Raw genomic sequence first — 17,936 nt, 5'->3', positions numbered from 1 at the left:
CCTTTGCATGAGACAGCAGGTGGTGAGGGCAAGGGGAGGCTTTGCAAGGCCATGGACATTATCACCCCTTGCTGATGAAGGACACATGGGCACCCCTCATCGAGAATTTGTCTCCTAGTCACTGTTTTCACTTCCTGTTCTCTCATCCCAAACAGACCATGGGCTTTGTGTCCCTGTTGGGTAGTTGGCCTTTCCTAGAGGTGATGGTGCTGAACCTGTTCAGTCTCCATGCTCTTGGTTGGTCTCCTTCAAGCAGTGTCTTTGTGCTGGGCTCTCCACATACTGCTAATTAATGGTGGTGGAGGCACCAAACACTCTGATGGGGCTGAACCTGCCAACTGAACTTGTTCATGCATCTGTCACCCATGTTCTGATCCCATTTGTTCTGTTTCCAGGTTGGCCCTGGAAAGCCAGCTGCCACAGCCATTCTTATACACAGTCTCGAGTGGACATAGACTTTTATTTAAAAGAAAAAGTACTTAGACGTGAAATTTCCAGATTATATGTCTTGTGTATGGTTAACTGACAAACTGCTAAAGTATCCTTGGAAGCATTATTTAAAATCAGAGTTAGGTGGTTGTTTTCTTTTTGGTACTGGAGATTGAGCTTATGACTTCAAGTTTGCCAAGTGGGCACTTAATAGTGCTGAAGTAAACCTCTATGACTGTTTTCTTATTTTGTTTTGCTTTGTTTTGTTATGCTGTTTATGCTATATTATGTTATGTTATGTTATGTTGTTATGTTTGTTATGTTATGTTATGTTATGTTATGTTATGTTATGTTATGTAATGTTATGTTATGTTACAGTATGTTTACTTTTGGTGAGGATTTGAGTCTCCTTCAGTGCATTTTCAGTGCTTTCTGATTTCATTTTGTAAAACTCACCTGATAAACTATGACATATCACACAATCCTGGGTAATTTAATTTTGGAAAAAATTTAGAAAGTAAATGAAAGCCAGCTTTGGTAGTAAACATCTCTAATGTGAGAAGTTACAAGGCAGAGGCAGCAAGACTGCTGTGAGTTGAGGTCAGCCTGGGTGACAATGTGAGTTCAATAAAAGCCTAAACTTCATAGCAAAATCCTGTCTCAAAAATAAATAAATAAATCCAACAAAAGATACATTTAAAAAGGTTTAAAAAGACAGAAAAATCACCTATAAATCAACAAATCAAATCTTGGTGAATTTTTCTTACACATGTACTTTAGTCAGCACACTGAGTATTAGGTTTACCATGAGGTAGACATTGATCTTCTGCCAAGAAGTTGAACAGTTTCAACTTTTTTGACCTTTTAACTGAGATGAATGTAGATATGCTACTGAATATACACTCTTAGGATTTGGAGAGCTTAGTATAAAGAGAATTTGATGGTTCTTTTTATTTTTGTACTAACTTTTTATATGGAAGTAGGATTTGAGCAAAGGATTACTGTTTTTTGGAAAGACTTTCTTGTGTTATTTTAATGTAACTCAAGTACATATTAATAAGGTCCACATAAAAGATGCCATTGTTAAGTTTATAAAAAGATAAAATACAGAAGAATAATGAGAGAATAACATTGGCTACTGTATTGTGCACAATGATTTCCTAATGATCTTTATTTTCATACATTTGTAAAATTTGTTAATCTCTTTACAAATTTTAAAGCATGATCTCACTAAGATTGTGATTTTTCCCAGGCCAGACTTAAACCTTTCCTTATTCAATCTCCCTCCCTCTCCCAGAGTGCTCGAATTGCAGGTATTATCTTGAGTTGATAATCAGCAGTAATTTTGTGCATTGATACAAAGAAATATTTGGCTTTGATCTTTAGACACTTTACAGAAAGAGTGGATCTAGTTAAGCTATCTCCCAACTTCCTAACTGGCAGTTTTTTCAAAGTAAGTAGGATTGAAAATCCCTTTAGCACTGTTTGTAGATTCTCTATTTTGTAACTGTGGTCATCATGCACTTCAGAATATCACTGCCAATGCCTTCTGCACTGGGACTGAGGCTTGGTGTCCTTGAAGCACATTCTGGGTTTTTTTTTCCCTTCATGGATTTTGATGATTGTTTGAAGTCAAACCACAAGAAAAGTGTGAAACCTAATGCACTTGGGGCACACTGCCCTCCAGAAGGCCAGGACAGTGTAAAATATTATTTTTTCTACCGTTGGACTTTCCAAGTTGTTTTGTTTTTCATTCAGTTTCTATGCAGTGAATACTGAGATTTGCACTTAGCTCCATGGCCTTCCACATTTAAAATTGTTTTTATTTTCATCCAGGTTCTGGATACGTGGCTATATTGCTGAGGCTCTCCTTAAATTGGTGATGTTGCTGCCTCAGCCTTCCAGACTGCTGAAATTACAAGCACACTACCAGACCTGGTTTCATCACAGTGTTGTTAAAAACTCATTGGCTGAGCATGGAATCTTGAAAATGCCTGCAATGCCTGCACTCAGGAGGCTGAGGCAGCAGGATTCCTGGGAGATCCAGACAAGCCTGCAACACACTCTGAGTTCAGCTTAGGTGAGAGCTACACAGGAAGAACTTGACCAAAACTGAAAAAGAAAAAGAAAGAAAGCTAAAGGAAAGGGAAATGAAGGAAAGCGAAGGGGGAGGGGGAGGGGAGGGAAGGGAAGGAAAAAGGAGAAACAAAATGAAATTCCTGGTGACTGAGTTTTTCTCTACTGGGCTGGCCTTTTTAATCTGTGGTCCAGTTCTTGCAGTATAGGACCCTTTTGACTGTTTTCACTTTATTATATACCAGGAAATTATGTATTTTGTTGCTTCTAATTTAATGTTGTTTCCATGGCTATAGGATGACTCTTTGTCCTTTCCTGTGCATTTTCACTTTGTTTTTCTATCTCTAAGAAAATGGCACTGATATTTTGACAGGAATGGCATTTAAACACCTGGTTGCTCTGGGTAGCATGTACATTATAACAACATGAATTCTTCCCATCCACCATCACAATCTGTCTTTTCTTCTCTTAGTGCCACTTCACTCATTGCTTCAATTTCTACAATTTTCCAAGAACACGTGAGTTTGTTTTAAATTTTACGTAAGTATTAATCCTTTTGGATGAATTATGAAATGAATTGTGTTCCTTGTATTTGAGTCTGCAGTTTGTTTTTAAGCACATAGATATGAATTATGACATATGGATATTGTACCTTGAAATTGAAGTTATTTTTTCATTTGTTCTAAAAGTTTTTCAGTATAGTTTTAAGTTTCTTATATGAAATTTTGTGTCCTCAGGAAACAGAGACACCTTTAATTCTTCCTTTCTGATTTGGTAAACTTTTGGGTTTTTATTGTTGACTCAATTATAGGACTAGGACTTCAAGTAGTGTGTTGAAAAGAGTCTAAAGCCTTGTCTTGTTTCTGACCTGAGAAGCAAATCTTGCATCTTGTCAGTCTCTGAGCATGATGTCAGCGATGGGCTTGTCATGTCTGTTCTTTGCTGTGCTGAGATTCATTCCTCCTACACATGGTGTATGAATGGTTCTTATCATGAAAGGATGGTGAACTTTTGAATTTTTCAAAGTGATTTTTCCATATCTCTTGAGAGGTTAGCTGTGCCTCGTGCTGTGAATGTAGCAAGTAACACTGAATGATTTGTGCAAGTGGAACCATTCTAGCACCACTGAGGGTGAATCCAGTGTTTATTGTGGTGTTTAAATTTTGCATGTGCTGTTGAATTTAGCTGATGAGCATTTAGTTGAATATTTTTGTGTATGTTCATTAAGAATATTGGCCATTAGAGCATTACCATTTTTTTGAGCATTATGGTCTGGCTTCATTTTCAGGGTGACTTCGTCATCTGAAAGGAATTGGTGGTGGTTCCCTTCCCTTGAAAGACATGAAAAATGATTAGTATTCATTCTTTTTCCAAAATTTTATTTTGAAGATAGTAAAATACAACAGAGCAAACAGAACAAAGCACATCGAGACAATGCAGTGAAATTGGTACAGAACTTCACAGCAGGGCCCATGATAACAGTAATACGTACCGTAGTATATCTCATTATCTTCACAATTGGTTTCCATTCAATTAGTTATATTGAAATCCAAACAAACACAGAACATTTTAAAACCAGTCAAAAGATAATATTGAATAGAACAAAACAATTAATCACAACACAGCAAAAAATTAAAGACAACATTTGTTTTCAAACACAAGATAGAAAGAAATCCCCCATATTTTCTATACTGCACACAGTCATATTCCCAAGAGATGCTCAGAATTCTGCCTCTCTTGCTAACCAAGGGTGGTCAAATGAGATGTATGGCTCTCAGTCCATGCACCAGTAGACTCACCGGAGATGTTGACTGGTTCTCCTCCTGGCTTGCATCAGGGGTGCTTTCCAGGAAGGCAGGAGAATTGTTTTCTTCTTCAGCTGCCTAAATCCCAATATGGCCAGATCCAGTATTTATTCTTAACTATACACTACATACAAGTCAGCAGGGCATTTATCATATTCTGGCATTTGTTGTTGTTATTAAGTAGTTATGATTGTTGACTCATTGCCCGTGTTTGTTAATGCTATGTCAAATGGTGTACTTTCTTCTGAGGGTGTGGGTCAGGGACAACATGGGAGATCATGTACCAAATAAGGATCACATCACATTTTACTTAGGGACGTAGCAACTTACTTTTGTATCTTCAAACTTCCCCTACAGTATATATTTTTGTGAGTAATCTGTTAAGTTATTTAGTCTTTTAAAGCACATTGTTGCAGGGTGCAGTTACTCCTGGAGGACACTGGGGAAGACTAGGGCCAGGTCTCTTATTTCAGGCTTTGTACCCTTACCTGCCTGCAGTGTTCCCACCTCCTGATCTGCTGCCTGTAAACACCTGACTTGCTCCATAGCTGTGGTAAATTCACATGTGACAGTTGAGATCTCACCTGGGTGGAAGACATTCAATCAAGGTAGGCTCTGAAACATGCTGATTTTCTTGTACAGAGTTCCCGTGAGTGAGAAATGGGGACTCAGGACTGCAGGGACAAACTTGGACAGCAGAGCCACAACAGCCCTCTCTTTTCTAGCATGCATTGTAGGCTGTTTGCTGAGAAGCTGACTGATGGATGAGGAGTCCGGGACCTGAGACTTTCTTCCACATGGTACACTACTAGATGCTGTGGTGTCCTCCACAACTGCATGGTCCATCTTCCTCCTACTTCGAATTTCTACAGAGATCTGAGGAGCCCTGGGCTTCCCCTTCAAGGCTCCAAATCTATGGTGTGTTTTAGTGTGAATTTTATGATCAAGAAATTCAATTTATATACATTTAACCTGGAAATTCCACTTCTATGGCCTCATTATAAAAAATGAGATTGAGAGATATCCGTGATCTCTTCTTATTCAGTTAGGAGTGTGGATAGTTAGAAACCATGAATGTACCACAGCAGAGCTGCTGAGTCAATTATACAATTATAGTCACAGAAAATGCTGAAAGAAGGCCATGTCCTAGGCCATGTCCTGGATGCTACCTGAGATGATAGAAGAGCTCATAGCCTGGCCCTCTCTCCACCCAGCAATGAAAAGACCCAGGCCTGAATAGCAGGTGAGGACAGAAGAGAGGAGCTCCTGGAGAGCAGAGCACTGAACCTGGGGGGAAGCCTTTTTGGTGTTTTTTCCATTTTTCCATTCCATTGTATAATTTATGGTGTTCTATTCAATATTCCTTTTATTCAAATAAGTTAATATTTAATTGTGGCTAATTTCTTGAATAGGTATGTGAACATGGATGATTTAATTTCATTATATACACTGAAAGTTATGCACAATACAGACACTTCAAATATCACTGTAAATATAAAATAAGGAGGCTTTGTATTCAGCAAGCCAACACATCGCTCACAACTAACTTCTAAAAATTCCAACACATAAAGCCATGAGGATCCTGCTGTGGTGGGTGTCCCTGCCCTTCCTACCATAAAAGCCACCATGCTGACCTGTGTCTGCTACTGCCATAGGACAACAAGAGATTTGCTTCAGTGTCTATTTTTCCAGCAAGGAAGTCCTGAATCTTCCTGCCTTCAGGAAGCACAGGGCGTGTGCAGCTTGCACAGGAGCCTAGCACTGCCTGCCTTACACCCTTTTCCCCCACCTCATCCATGCTGTACCCCTGCAGGCAAGGGAAGACAGAGCAGCCAGGATGCAGCAAAAACTCTGATTCCTTAGCCCTGGGGGCCTCAGTTCCTGCGTGCTGGTCTCAGCCTCCAGAATCTCAGGATTCAGGTGCTATCCTGAATTCATCTGGCTTAGTGGGTAGGGCACCCAATCTGCACCTCTGGGGATGAAGACCAGGAAGACCACTGTCTTCAGTGACACTTCTACTCTGCAAATTTAGCTCCTATCTTTGAGACTGAGGCAGTGCCATTGGAACAAAACACAATATGGTCATTACATTTCTCTTTGTTGTTATTTTTTTCTGGCTTGTTTGTTTATTTAAGCACATATTTAGAACTTCATTTTGCCAAAAAACTTTTGTTTGTCTTTTCACTCCCCAGTTAACAGAAGTTTTTACAGATTTCTACTATAGTTCAAACTCTATGTGCTTGAAAGCTAAGGATAGACTCTAAAGCTTGGTATAATGATGGAAGCAAAGCAGAAACTGAACTTGGGGACACTTCTGTGCCTTCCAGCACTTTGTACAGCAAACCCTGACTCATGCCTGTTTACCCATAACATATGGGCTTCAATACCAACTGAATCTTCCACTGACAAATGAGTTTCCTACATTTACTTCAAACAATCTCATTTCCCCTCAACTTGCTAAGCACATGGTCTAAGGATTCTTACACCCAAACTTCAAAAATAATTTCCAGTAAGCAAGAGACTGCTACCCATCCTGAAATCATGGTGGGGTTTTATGTAAAGACATAGTCTGATCCACACCCAGGCAATCTTGAGCTAAGGGGGAAGAGATGGCTTGTGCAGATAGAAACACCTTGAAATTGTCAACCAGCAGCAGCATCAAGCAGGGAGCAGAGCTGCTGAACACTCCCATTCGTGTGATGGAATTCTCTCGTGGGTTTTGCCTTGGGTTTACTGAGGTGGCTCAGTAAATCTAGATTGCTGTAGTGCAGTGCCAAAGGTAAGTCATGTCCATGTAGCTTTTATTTTTAGTTATTCTTTTGTAATTGTGAAACCTGCATGCATGATGTTTCACACCTCTGCCATTGCAGACTCACCCACAGGCATTATTTCCATGACTTTTAAAGGATCAGTTTATTTACACAATATGCAGAATGCTGTACTCAGCCTTGTTTTTCTCTGAGTTGTGCATTTTCAATCATTTCTTCAAAAGGAAGCTAAACGATTTAGTCTGAGCAAATTTCAATTGTGTTGCCATGCTCCTGTGTGATGTCCTTGCTGACAGACCTGAAAAGGAAGTGAGGTGGACCTGCTGCGGGTTCAGCTCCAGAGGGATACTCTGCTCAGGTGTGTCAGTCAATGCTGCCCTTCACCTGACTGGCCACTCTGGCATCCAAATGCCCTTGCTTGGTGTTGTCCCTGGTGTTGGGAAGCACTGGTTTGCAGTGTATACTCCCAGCGCACTGGTTAGCCCATGAAAAACCTTGCTGTGCTATGAGTTTTTCACCCCTAGACCTTCACCTCAATGGTTCTCGCCAGAGTTCCCTCCAACAATCATGCATGGCATTCTCCAAAGAGCTCACCTGTGCACGCTCTGCATGAAGGCTAGGGCCCAGTTCCTTCCTGTTTCAAACCGTACTGTGAGTCAAATTCTTGAAAAGAAATCTTGAAAATTTGTGTAGCAATCTCTGTTGGAGAAACCTCTCTTCTTAGTCCCGTTTGGTCTAAGGACGGCTCTGTATATAGCTGTGATGGGAGCTACAGGACAGGACTCTGCTCTGTCCCCCATGTTCTCTCCAGTGCTCTTCAGCTCCTGCATTAAAATGTGCCATTGGCTGGGGACACAGCACATCTCAGTGATTTGTGCCTGTGCTTATCTACTTTGGGAGGCTGAATGTTTTCTGCACCTGGTGGCCACAGGTGGTGATTTCCTTTTGAATTACAAGACTTTCTCACTTCTCTCAGAAAATGAACTGGTGAGACCTGTTTTACTCCAATAATTCAAACACCTGGAAGGTGAAGCACTTTCTTCACCAATCACAGCACTAAACAATGAACCAATCACAGATGCTAGATTTCGCTGCTTCTGCGATTTCATGAGGATTTGGTGGGGACACCCAAATACAAACAATATCACCTTTGAATGTAAATCCTCTGAAGATGCCCGTGCTTTGGACTAGAAGATAATTCCTTGCCTTAGTCCAGGTTTATCTTATTTTATTTTATTAATTTATTTTTAAGACTCTCACTGTGTAGTTCAGGCTGGCCTTCAATTCACTATGTAAATTAGGCTGACCTAGAACTTGCAACAATCCTCCTGCCTCAGCTTCCTAAGTGCCAGGATTACACACATGTACCATCACACCCAGCTATTGTTTGTTAAGCTGTATTTATTCATTTACTTGAGATTAATCAATTTAATTGCCTTTGTTATACTTAAGTATACAAAAATGCTAATAAATGTAATAAAATTCCAGCCCAATGTAAACAACTTAGCAACTTAGCAAGGCACTGTGTGGGAATAAATTATGATAAAAGGACCAAGGCACTGGATTCAATCTTCAGCACAGCAAAATTAAATAAATCTATAAATAAACAGACTTTTTATAAAATAAACTATAAATAAACAACACTGCTTAGAAATAAATCTATAAAAAACAAAATTGCTTGCCAGTAAATCTATAAGTAAATAAAGCTTTAGTGGATAGCTCAGATGAGAAGTGTTTTAAAAGCAATTTTATTTCATTATAATTTACATACAATGAACTAACAGGTTTAAATACAAAATTGGATGAATCTTGACATGGGCCAGGGATATATCTCAGTGGCAAAGTGCTCCCTGGCAAGTATAGGGTCCTGAATTTGGTTCCTGGTACCAAAAATAAACAAAACTGAAACTAAAAACAAACAAAAAATCCTCTAGGAATCTTGTCATACATGAGCCCCTTGAAAATCATCACGGAAGTGGTGATGAATATGTGACCTTCATATTTTCCTTATGGCTCCTTAAAATTGTTTCCCTCCATCCTAAGCAATGTGTCTGCTTTTTGTCTCTGGGAAACACTTTGTATTTTCTATAGGTGACAGGTCTGTAACCACACAGGATGCAGAAGGTTTTTATTTTTGTTTTGGGGGGAGCTGGTAGGGTTTATTCAATCCTCATAACCATGTTAGGTTTCCCAAGGGCTGCTCCTTGTCAGTGGCTGAGCATCCCATTGTGTGGATGAACCACAGATCCTCATGTGTCCATCAGCTGAGGCCCTTTTTGGTGTTTCCAGTTTTGAGCTCAAAAATAAAATTTTTTTTTCTTTTTGTTCAATTTTTTTTTATTTATTTAAAGAAAAGGAAACGAAAAAAAAAATACATGGAGATTAAAGAAAAAAAGGGTAGAAAAATAATACTAAATTACAGACAAACAAAAGGTAAGAAATTGCCAGTTGATAAGTTACAAATTGTCTTCTTCGAAATGGCTGTTCAGGTTATAGAATTAAAGTATTTAGAATGACATTCAAAAAAGTGACCCTACAAACCATTCTGCTCTATGGCCGAACAAAAGCTCCGTAATATGATTATCAGTCCCACCTATTTGTTTTACATCTCTAAGAGGATAAGGTTAACCATATCAAAGCAGAACAGAACATTTAAAAAAAAATAAAAAACAATTTAAAGAAATACAGATTTCAAAGCAAGTCCACTGGAGATCTACCTTATCTAACTGTCTCTAGCTTCTTACAAATAGTTGTCCCTAACTTCACCCACTTTATATACTTATTGCATATTATAGAACTAATCAAATCATTACAGGATGATGGAGTCTTTTTAGGTCCTCAAGTTCCAAATTAGGGAAGACATTTCCAACTACCATCGCATCTCTCATTCTCTTTGTGATAGCCGTCCCCATCTCTGCATATGCTGAAGTTGAGCTGAAGAAACCAGTCCAGAGTCATTTTAATCAGCAAGCAATAGATTGCTAGAATTTATATTATAATGCTACAAAATAAGCCTTGGGTTTATCAGGTCTCTTCCTCAGAGTATTTGTTCCTATCCTCTCTGTATTATAGGGAAAACCAAGTCATAACAAGACTTATCCATTGCATGTTTATCTAGGAAATTGTTTCGCTGTCTTGTCAAAAATAAAATTGCTGTAGTCATTCTTGTGTTTGTATAGCTGTAGCACTGATTTCCAAGGGGAAGATACTCAGTGTGAAGTTGAATATTTCAGGTCTTGCTTGTTTAACTCAGAAATTGTTTAACTGTCTTTCAAGTAGTTGTTCAAAGCAGAGCAAAGATTTCTGGCTCTTTCTGTGAGTATTTTTAAACCCTGTTCTTTTTTAAACTCTTGTTCATTTATTTTTCAGTCTTTTTCAGTTCATTTTATAAAATTTACCTAAGGAAAGTTTATTTCTATTACATAAAATTGAGAATTTTTTGACTTTGGATAGTATTTTAAAGGTGGAAAAAACGCAAAATAATTATTTATATATATATGCACATATGTAAATCACCTATAATTTCAACATCACGAAACTTCTCCTATGTGATGATTGATTTCATTGTCAATTGATGGGCTTGAGAGCTGTCCAAGTGATTAGTAAAATGTACTTCTGGGCTCATCTGTATGGGTCATGGAGGAATGACGCTAGGTACTCCATCTGGTCTCTGGCTTCTTCCTCTCTGGTGCTGTCCCTCTACTCTGCTTCCTGGCCACCATGGACTGCTTAGAGCACTGTATAAGAATGTAAATATGTGATAGCAAACTGTAAGAATTATACAGCAAAAACAGTGGTTCTCTGCTCTGCTCCAAACTGACTACCACTGTTGCTGAACATCTTAAACATGTACATTCTCTGACCTTGGGACCTCACCCCAGAAAATCTTTCTTGAGTTCCCAAAATAGGCCAACAAATGTTCACACAGTGCCCAAGAACAGTCCATGTTACCTTCAGTCAATTCTTCTGCATCTTCAAGGAGAACATGGCCCTTTTGTGTTCTCCCCATGAGGCTGCAGAAGGCCATTCTAATCCTACCTTATAAACCCATTATGTGTCACACACACACACACACACACACACACACACACACACACTCACAAATTAAATCTGATCCTCTAGTGAACCCTGACACAACCTGCCTCTAGCTACGTGTGCAACCTCCCATGAATAATTTCATGCCTCACTCATGTGAAAAATCCAAAGAAGAACTGTAGCAGTGCTGTGCCAAGTATGGGTTAGTTAATGGAGGTGTTGGTATTAGGCCCACTGGGTTGAAATTCTGTCCACACGTTTGTCATTGGAAAAGGTATTAAATGTTGGTGTCTTGGCTCACACAGCTATGAAAATGAAAATAATTCCTAACCCCTACTCTTGTAAGAATTAACATATGTAAAGCACTTCAGAGAGGCCCTGACCTTACACCTGTAAGTGTTACATATGCTTGTTAGTGTGCTATATTAACATGTAAACATATTTTTAAGTTATGAAGACATCAGATGACGGATACTGAAAGCACTCATTTCTCTTTAATAAAAGAAGGGCAACAATGCAAATAACATTGGCATCTGAGCACTTGCTATATGGTAGGAACCATGGGAAGAGCTCTGCAGGGTTTTCATTGGATCTTCACAACAGTGCCAAGAGATGAGTATTGCCATTCATCACAGTTTGTTTTTTTAATAGAAAAAAAACCACACGATATTTCAAAGGAAAATAATACAAGAATAAGAATAGTTTAAATTGAGGCTCCCAGAAGAGAAGCAATGTACCTAAGGTGTCAGGCCTGGGAAGATTTGAGTCCAGACATCTGTAAATTCCAAGCCTCAGACTCAGTCCACTCCTCTACTTCCTCTCACAGCAGGCCTGGGGCTCAGGCTCCCAGAAGCTCAACCTGCAGCCACATAGCATCAGAGAAACCCTAACCCACACTGCCATGCCGGCAGCCTCATTCTTGCCTCATGGAGGGCTCTGCACCTCCTGGGTCCCAGCTTCTGGCCCCGCCACTCACATCGCTTGGCCCCACCCCCTGGCCGCCAGCGAAGATTGCACTCCACCCAGCCCAACCTGGGCGGCCCGCGCCCAGGGACGGTCCCTAGCCACTGGCATCCACATCCCACTCAGTCCCGCCCCGCTCCCGGCCTCGCTTCACAGGGGATGCACGGAGTGGCCATTTTGCCTCTAGCGACCCCTTCTGGAGACCTGAGCACTCTTCCTTCCTTGGCCTAGGCTGTGGCTGGGCTGGGAGTGTGGTCTGGGCCAGGTAGGCAGGCAGAAACCTGTGTTGAGTGCAGCGCAAGCCAGTGGCCCCAATGTTAGCTGCGCACGTGCCCTTGGTCGGGGGTCCGGAGAGGCGGCGGGGGCGGCACTGGGGCGACCTAGCCTCCGGTCTTCAGGGCCCTCCTTTCCTCCCTCCTCTCTGTCGGGGTCCGCATGGCCAGGCCTGGCATGGTGCCAGGGATCCTTGCCCCTCCCCAGGTTCTGTTGGGAGCCCAGCCCTGTTGTGAGACCTGTGGGCAGGGCAGCTGTGGGTCTCACATGGCCTCTGCTCTCAGTGAGGCTGGCCCTCCTGAGCCGCGGACATTTACCCCAATAGGTCGATTTTATTCCACTTGGAGCTCCTCCCTGCAGACTGAGATAGGACCTAGATGTTATAGTAAGATAGCAGTTATTATTCTACCTGCACATGCTTTGACTCCAGTCCATTCCATTGATAAGGGCTTTCTGCTTGTTTTAATATTGGTGTCTCTTGGGTGTTTAAGCTTTGTGAGGAGTCTGAGTGTGGCATGCGGCTTTGAGGGATGAGAAAGTGTGATCAGCAGTTTAAAAATTTAAATCCACACAAAAAAAATTCACCCACATTGTTGAAAGTGCTGCAGAATACCCATCTTGTCCATTTTCGGCTGTCTCTAACCATACTCCCCAGTTCTGCTCACATCATTTATGCATTTGTGTAGTGTTGAATATTTATATTATATGCATAAGTAGAGTTTTACTTAATTATCCTGTTATTGACCATGTACACAAGTCTAGTTACTCTTAGAAAAACTGCATTGAGCATATATCTTTTTTCTTGGGATAAATTCCAGACATTGGAAATAGTAAATCAAAGTTCTGTGTTCTTTCCCTGGTACTTGATATGAATTGTTTCTTAGACAAGACATGTTAACAATAGACACCTTGCAAAATTTAGGTATTTGCCCAATTATCTGGAGAAATTTGCAGTTCAGCAAGGTGTTGATTCATTTTCTATACCAGCTGAGAGGCCACACAACTTACTGTTGGATTTTATTTTTAACTGATGTACCATGATCATCCTTTTGTTTTGATTCACTCTATTCTGTTTTATTTCATTTGGTTTTATCCTCCTGACAATAAAAAAAAAAAACATGTTCTTGCAAGGCATGGTGGTGCATGCCTGTAATCCCAGCACATGGGAGGGTTAGACACGAGGATCACAGGGGAGTTCGAGGCTAGCCTGAAATACTTGTTGAGTCAACATCAGCCTGCAGTACATAGGAATACGTTGTCTCAAAGGAAAATAAAACAAACAAACGACCATTTTTTCTTCTTTTTTATTTTAATGTAGCACAGGTAGATATTAATAAAGTGTGAAAACACTTTTATAAATAGATTAATTATTTTCATAACAGAATAGTGGTTAATACACTGTGTTCAATGATCACACGGATTTCTGTATGAGCTATATGCCCATGCACTTTAAAAATTTGTCGTTTTTTAAAAATTTTTGAGACAATCTCTAAATAATTTACTCAGCTCTCCAAGTTGGGTTTAAACTTGTGGTCCTCCTTCCTTACTCTCCCTGAGTGCTGGGAGTACAGGTATAGGATATCTTCCTTTGGTAATTCACAATAATTATGAATGTTTGTGTGGTAACATGTGCTTTTGATCTATGTCTCCTTTTTAGAAAGAATCAATCCAGTTAATGTGTCTACCACGTGTCTACCACCTTACTAACATACAAATACTTTCACAGTGACTACAACTGCAAATTCCATTGTTTAACAGATTTGAAAGCTATCCTTCTTATTAACTGTGGTCACCAAGCAGTTTAGTAATCATTGAAAATTTCTTCTCCATTGTTAATGAGACTTGGTATTCTTGGATGAAAATCCTCCTTTCCCCATCCCTCATGAAAATGATCAATCTTTAAAATCAAAGTGCCCAAGAAAGATGTGGAGGCTCAAGCTGCTTGGGGCACACTGCTCTCCAGAAAGACCAGGTGATGGTGCTTTGTAGCCCTTCAGCTTGCTCCCAATTTTTTTCCTTAACTCAATTCAGGGAATTGAATGCAGGCCCTTGCACTGAACTACAGTAAATTCTGATTTCAAATTTCTTTTTTATTTTGAGTCAGGGTTTGCATAAGTAAGTACACTGCTGAGACACCAATGTTGGCCATAGATTCTTACATGGCTAAGTGTGAACACACATTGAAGTGAGAGACATTTCATTTTCAAAACCAAGATCTTCCATGCACACATCCCACTCTCATAGGTGATTACTTCGTGATCAGATTACTTTTCCTCTTTCCCTGTGGACACAGAGAGACTGAGCTCAACATCCCTGCAGCTTTCCCTGGTTCTCGTGACCCACTCTGATGCCTTGAACTCTCTATGTGGAGTGTAGCAAGGCTCCCAGTTTCCTCCTGCTTCAAACAGTGCTGTGAACCACAGTCTTAAACAGAAAGCTTGAAAAGTTATGTAGATCTCTGTGTGGGATAAATCTATTGTGAGCATTTCAAGGTCTGGGGACACCTGTGTAGAGCTGTGATGGGAGCTACTGGACAGGGCTCTTCTCTGCACACCATGTTCTCCCTAGTGATGTTCAGCACTTGCCTTAAAACCTGCCATCAGATGGGGACACAGTACATGTCAGGGATGTGTGCTTGCATGAATCAGCTTTGGGAAGCTCAGCATTTTCTACATTTGTTTACATGTGGTGATTCTGTTTTGAATTACAAGAATTTTTCATCTCTCACAGAATGGACTCATTACACCTCTTTGTCACTTCTAATACAAACTATTTATCTGCCTGCTGCTTGTAAGCAAAGATTTCTTATTGTGGATTCTACATTATTCTTGGTTCTGTTTTTCAAATGTAAAGAATCAGATCTTTCTCTCTCCCTTGTACCACTGAAATCATGGGAAAACTTTTCCAACATGAAAAGATGAGTAGATAAACAATAGTCTTCACATTTTATCTGTACACTTTGGTCTATCTGGGGTTTTCTCTTCTATTGAAGAGCAATAGCAGCCAGTCTCCTCTAGGAATATTTGGCCAAACATAATCTGATGCATCAATATTAAAGACCCGCTGTACTAAATTAGAGGGATAAAATGTCAGAGTGGGTGGGGAGTAGCAAGAGAGAACAAGGATATGGAAGTTCCCAAACTGAACAGAGTGCTAGAACTCAATGGATGTGGAAATTGTACAAATTAGTGATGTGATGACGTGCTACTGAATTGAATATGTTGAAATGCATGATATCTTAACTTTTAATTAAAATTACCTTAGAATTTGATGTTGAGAATAATTATAGACTTAGGAGTAAACATCAAAACTGAAAGAAATACAAGGGGATGGGTTACAAGGGGATGAGAAGGGAAAAGCAGGTGCTTTGCAGGACTTGCCCCTAAGTAGAGTTCAAGATACCTGTCATGGTGCGGTAAAAGTGCCAGTTATGGAATTCCTTAAGACAGGGTGCCTGACCTTAGTTTTCACTTTGATCCCAGAGCTAGTGAAGTCACTGGAGGTGCAGATGACCAAAGCTCTGCAATTTGGACTTGAGGTTAGTCAGGTACCAGCCCTGCATCAGCAGAAGGAGAACAATCACCAACTGTCCTTGCTACTTGCCGGCCCCAGAACTTCCCAGTGCCCGTCACAGACAACTCTGTGCACAAATCCACCCCAGCAAATTTTCTCATTCAGCTTTGACCAACTCATTTCTGCATGCCTCAGGGTTGCAGGTCCCAATACTGGTAGTCTTTTTCCGTGTCAAGCGTTCCATGCACTCCCCAAAGGCTCACAGGCCAAAGCCAAAATTTTCTGAAGGCAGTGCTCAGGTTCAGTGAGCTCAGGTTGGTCCAATTCAGCTGGGACATCTTGTAGAATTCGACACCAGCCTCGTGATCCAATTGCAGAGAGGCCAGCCCAGCCTTCTCTCTGCCTTGAATGGGACAGTGCTGGTCCAAGAAGCCTTCCCCTGCTCATCGTGGTCCCTAAGAGTGCTGTGACCACCTGGCCTCCTTCTTTAGGAAAGCATCAAATCCATCTTCCTTTCCCACCTTCGTGGTGTTGTCTCTGTGAGAAAGAGAATAGTGTCTGCAGTGTTACTATCCTTGTGCTTACTCTACAGGGTTGGTGCACTGTAAATATCTGTGAAGTGAGTGATCAGAGGGAGTGTGTTCTGCCTGCTATTCCTTCCTGTTCACTTCATATCGGGATGCATCCTTCCATTCTGTGTGCCTTCTGGGGACACCCCTCCCCCTATTATGTGTTCATATATACAGAGGCCAGGAAGTTAGGCAAATTCACAGTAATGTGGGTAGAACCTGATCTGTTCTTAGAGGGACTTGTGTCCTGGATAACATGGAATCACAAGAGAACAGTGGCTACATTTGGTCTGGTCATTTCGTCATGGTCACAGTCTAGTAAATTGCTGGTTAAAGGCACTCACCAGCTCCTTTTATTATGTCTGTGTGAACCTGTGTCCTATGGTATCACCTAGAGATTCCTGCTCTGGATACCTTGGAGGCCCATGGAACGACTCTCTGGTGTCCTTCACAATGAAGGGAACAGCTTCACCCAAGTGACAGATCCATGGTAGGAGGCAAGGCTTCTCCAAGGCTAAGAAAAACCAGCAGTGCTGACAGGGAAACAGCTCTGAGGAGAAAGATCTGAGTTTAGACCCAAATCCTCCTCTTGTCTTCCTACGTAAACCTAGACAAGACACCCTCCCTCAGGTCTTTCACAGAGTGTCCCCAAGCACTATAGAGGTCATCCTGGCATCTACTTCCTAAGGACATTATCACCAGTCCGAGATGACAATTGTAATGCCTGTTAGCTGGTGTCTTGTGTACATAGTATACAGAAGTAGAGGTTAAATCCAGGAATGGGTGTGATGAACGTGTAATACAGTGCTGCCTGATGGTAGAAATGACACTGACCTCCTGGACATATTCCCTGGTGGCATTGTGAGGGGGCAGACGTTCTTCAATTCAATCATCTTTATGTTCCCTAAGCATCACAATCTCTGCTATGTACTGGTGCTATGGCCTCGAGTCAGGAACTCACACAGGTTATGCAAGCACTATGGATGGAATTGCACCCCCAAATCTTCTGGCATTGCTTCTACACTCACACCTTTGTAAATTAGCACTCCCATGATCTTACTCCTACTCAATAGCTGACAGCTGACCTTCTGATGCAAAAAGTTGAGTAGCCCATTCCCTACATTATGGGCCTCACTTAGTGAATTATTATTATTATTATTATTATTACTATTATTATTATTATTATTATTATTATTATTAGTGTTGTTGTTTTGCATTCGCAGTGCTGAAATTGAGCCCAGGGCCTCATGCATGGTAAGCAAGTACTCTATGCTGAGCTCTCTCCCCAGCTCCTGACTCACTGTTAAATAACTGACAATGGGAGACATCATGTGATGCGAATACTAAGGTTCAAGCATTAAAATAACTGTTATACATCTTCTGTTCTTTCCGTGTTATGTTCTCTCTTACATTTTAGTATTCATTTTTCTCCCTCTCTTGATCTCTGGCTGTGGGGAAGTCACTGCTCTCTCTGGCTTGCAAGAGGAGAGGCTGATGAGCTTTCA

Source organism: Cavia porcellus, unplaced genomic scaffold (genome assembly GCF_034190915.1).
Source record: "Cavia porcellus strain 051 isolate PalLab524CR breed Dunkin Hartley unplaced genomic scaffold, mCavPor4.1 scaffold_46, whole genome shotgun sequence".
In the NCBI taxonomy this organism is placed as follows: Eukaryota; Metazoa; Chordata; class Mammalia; order Rodentia; family Caviidae; genus Cavia; species Cavia porcellus.
The sequence above is the reverse complement of the archived record's forward strand: the minus strand, read 5'-3'. Positions refer to the sequence as shown.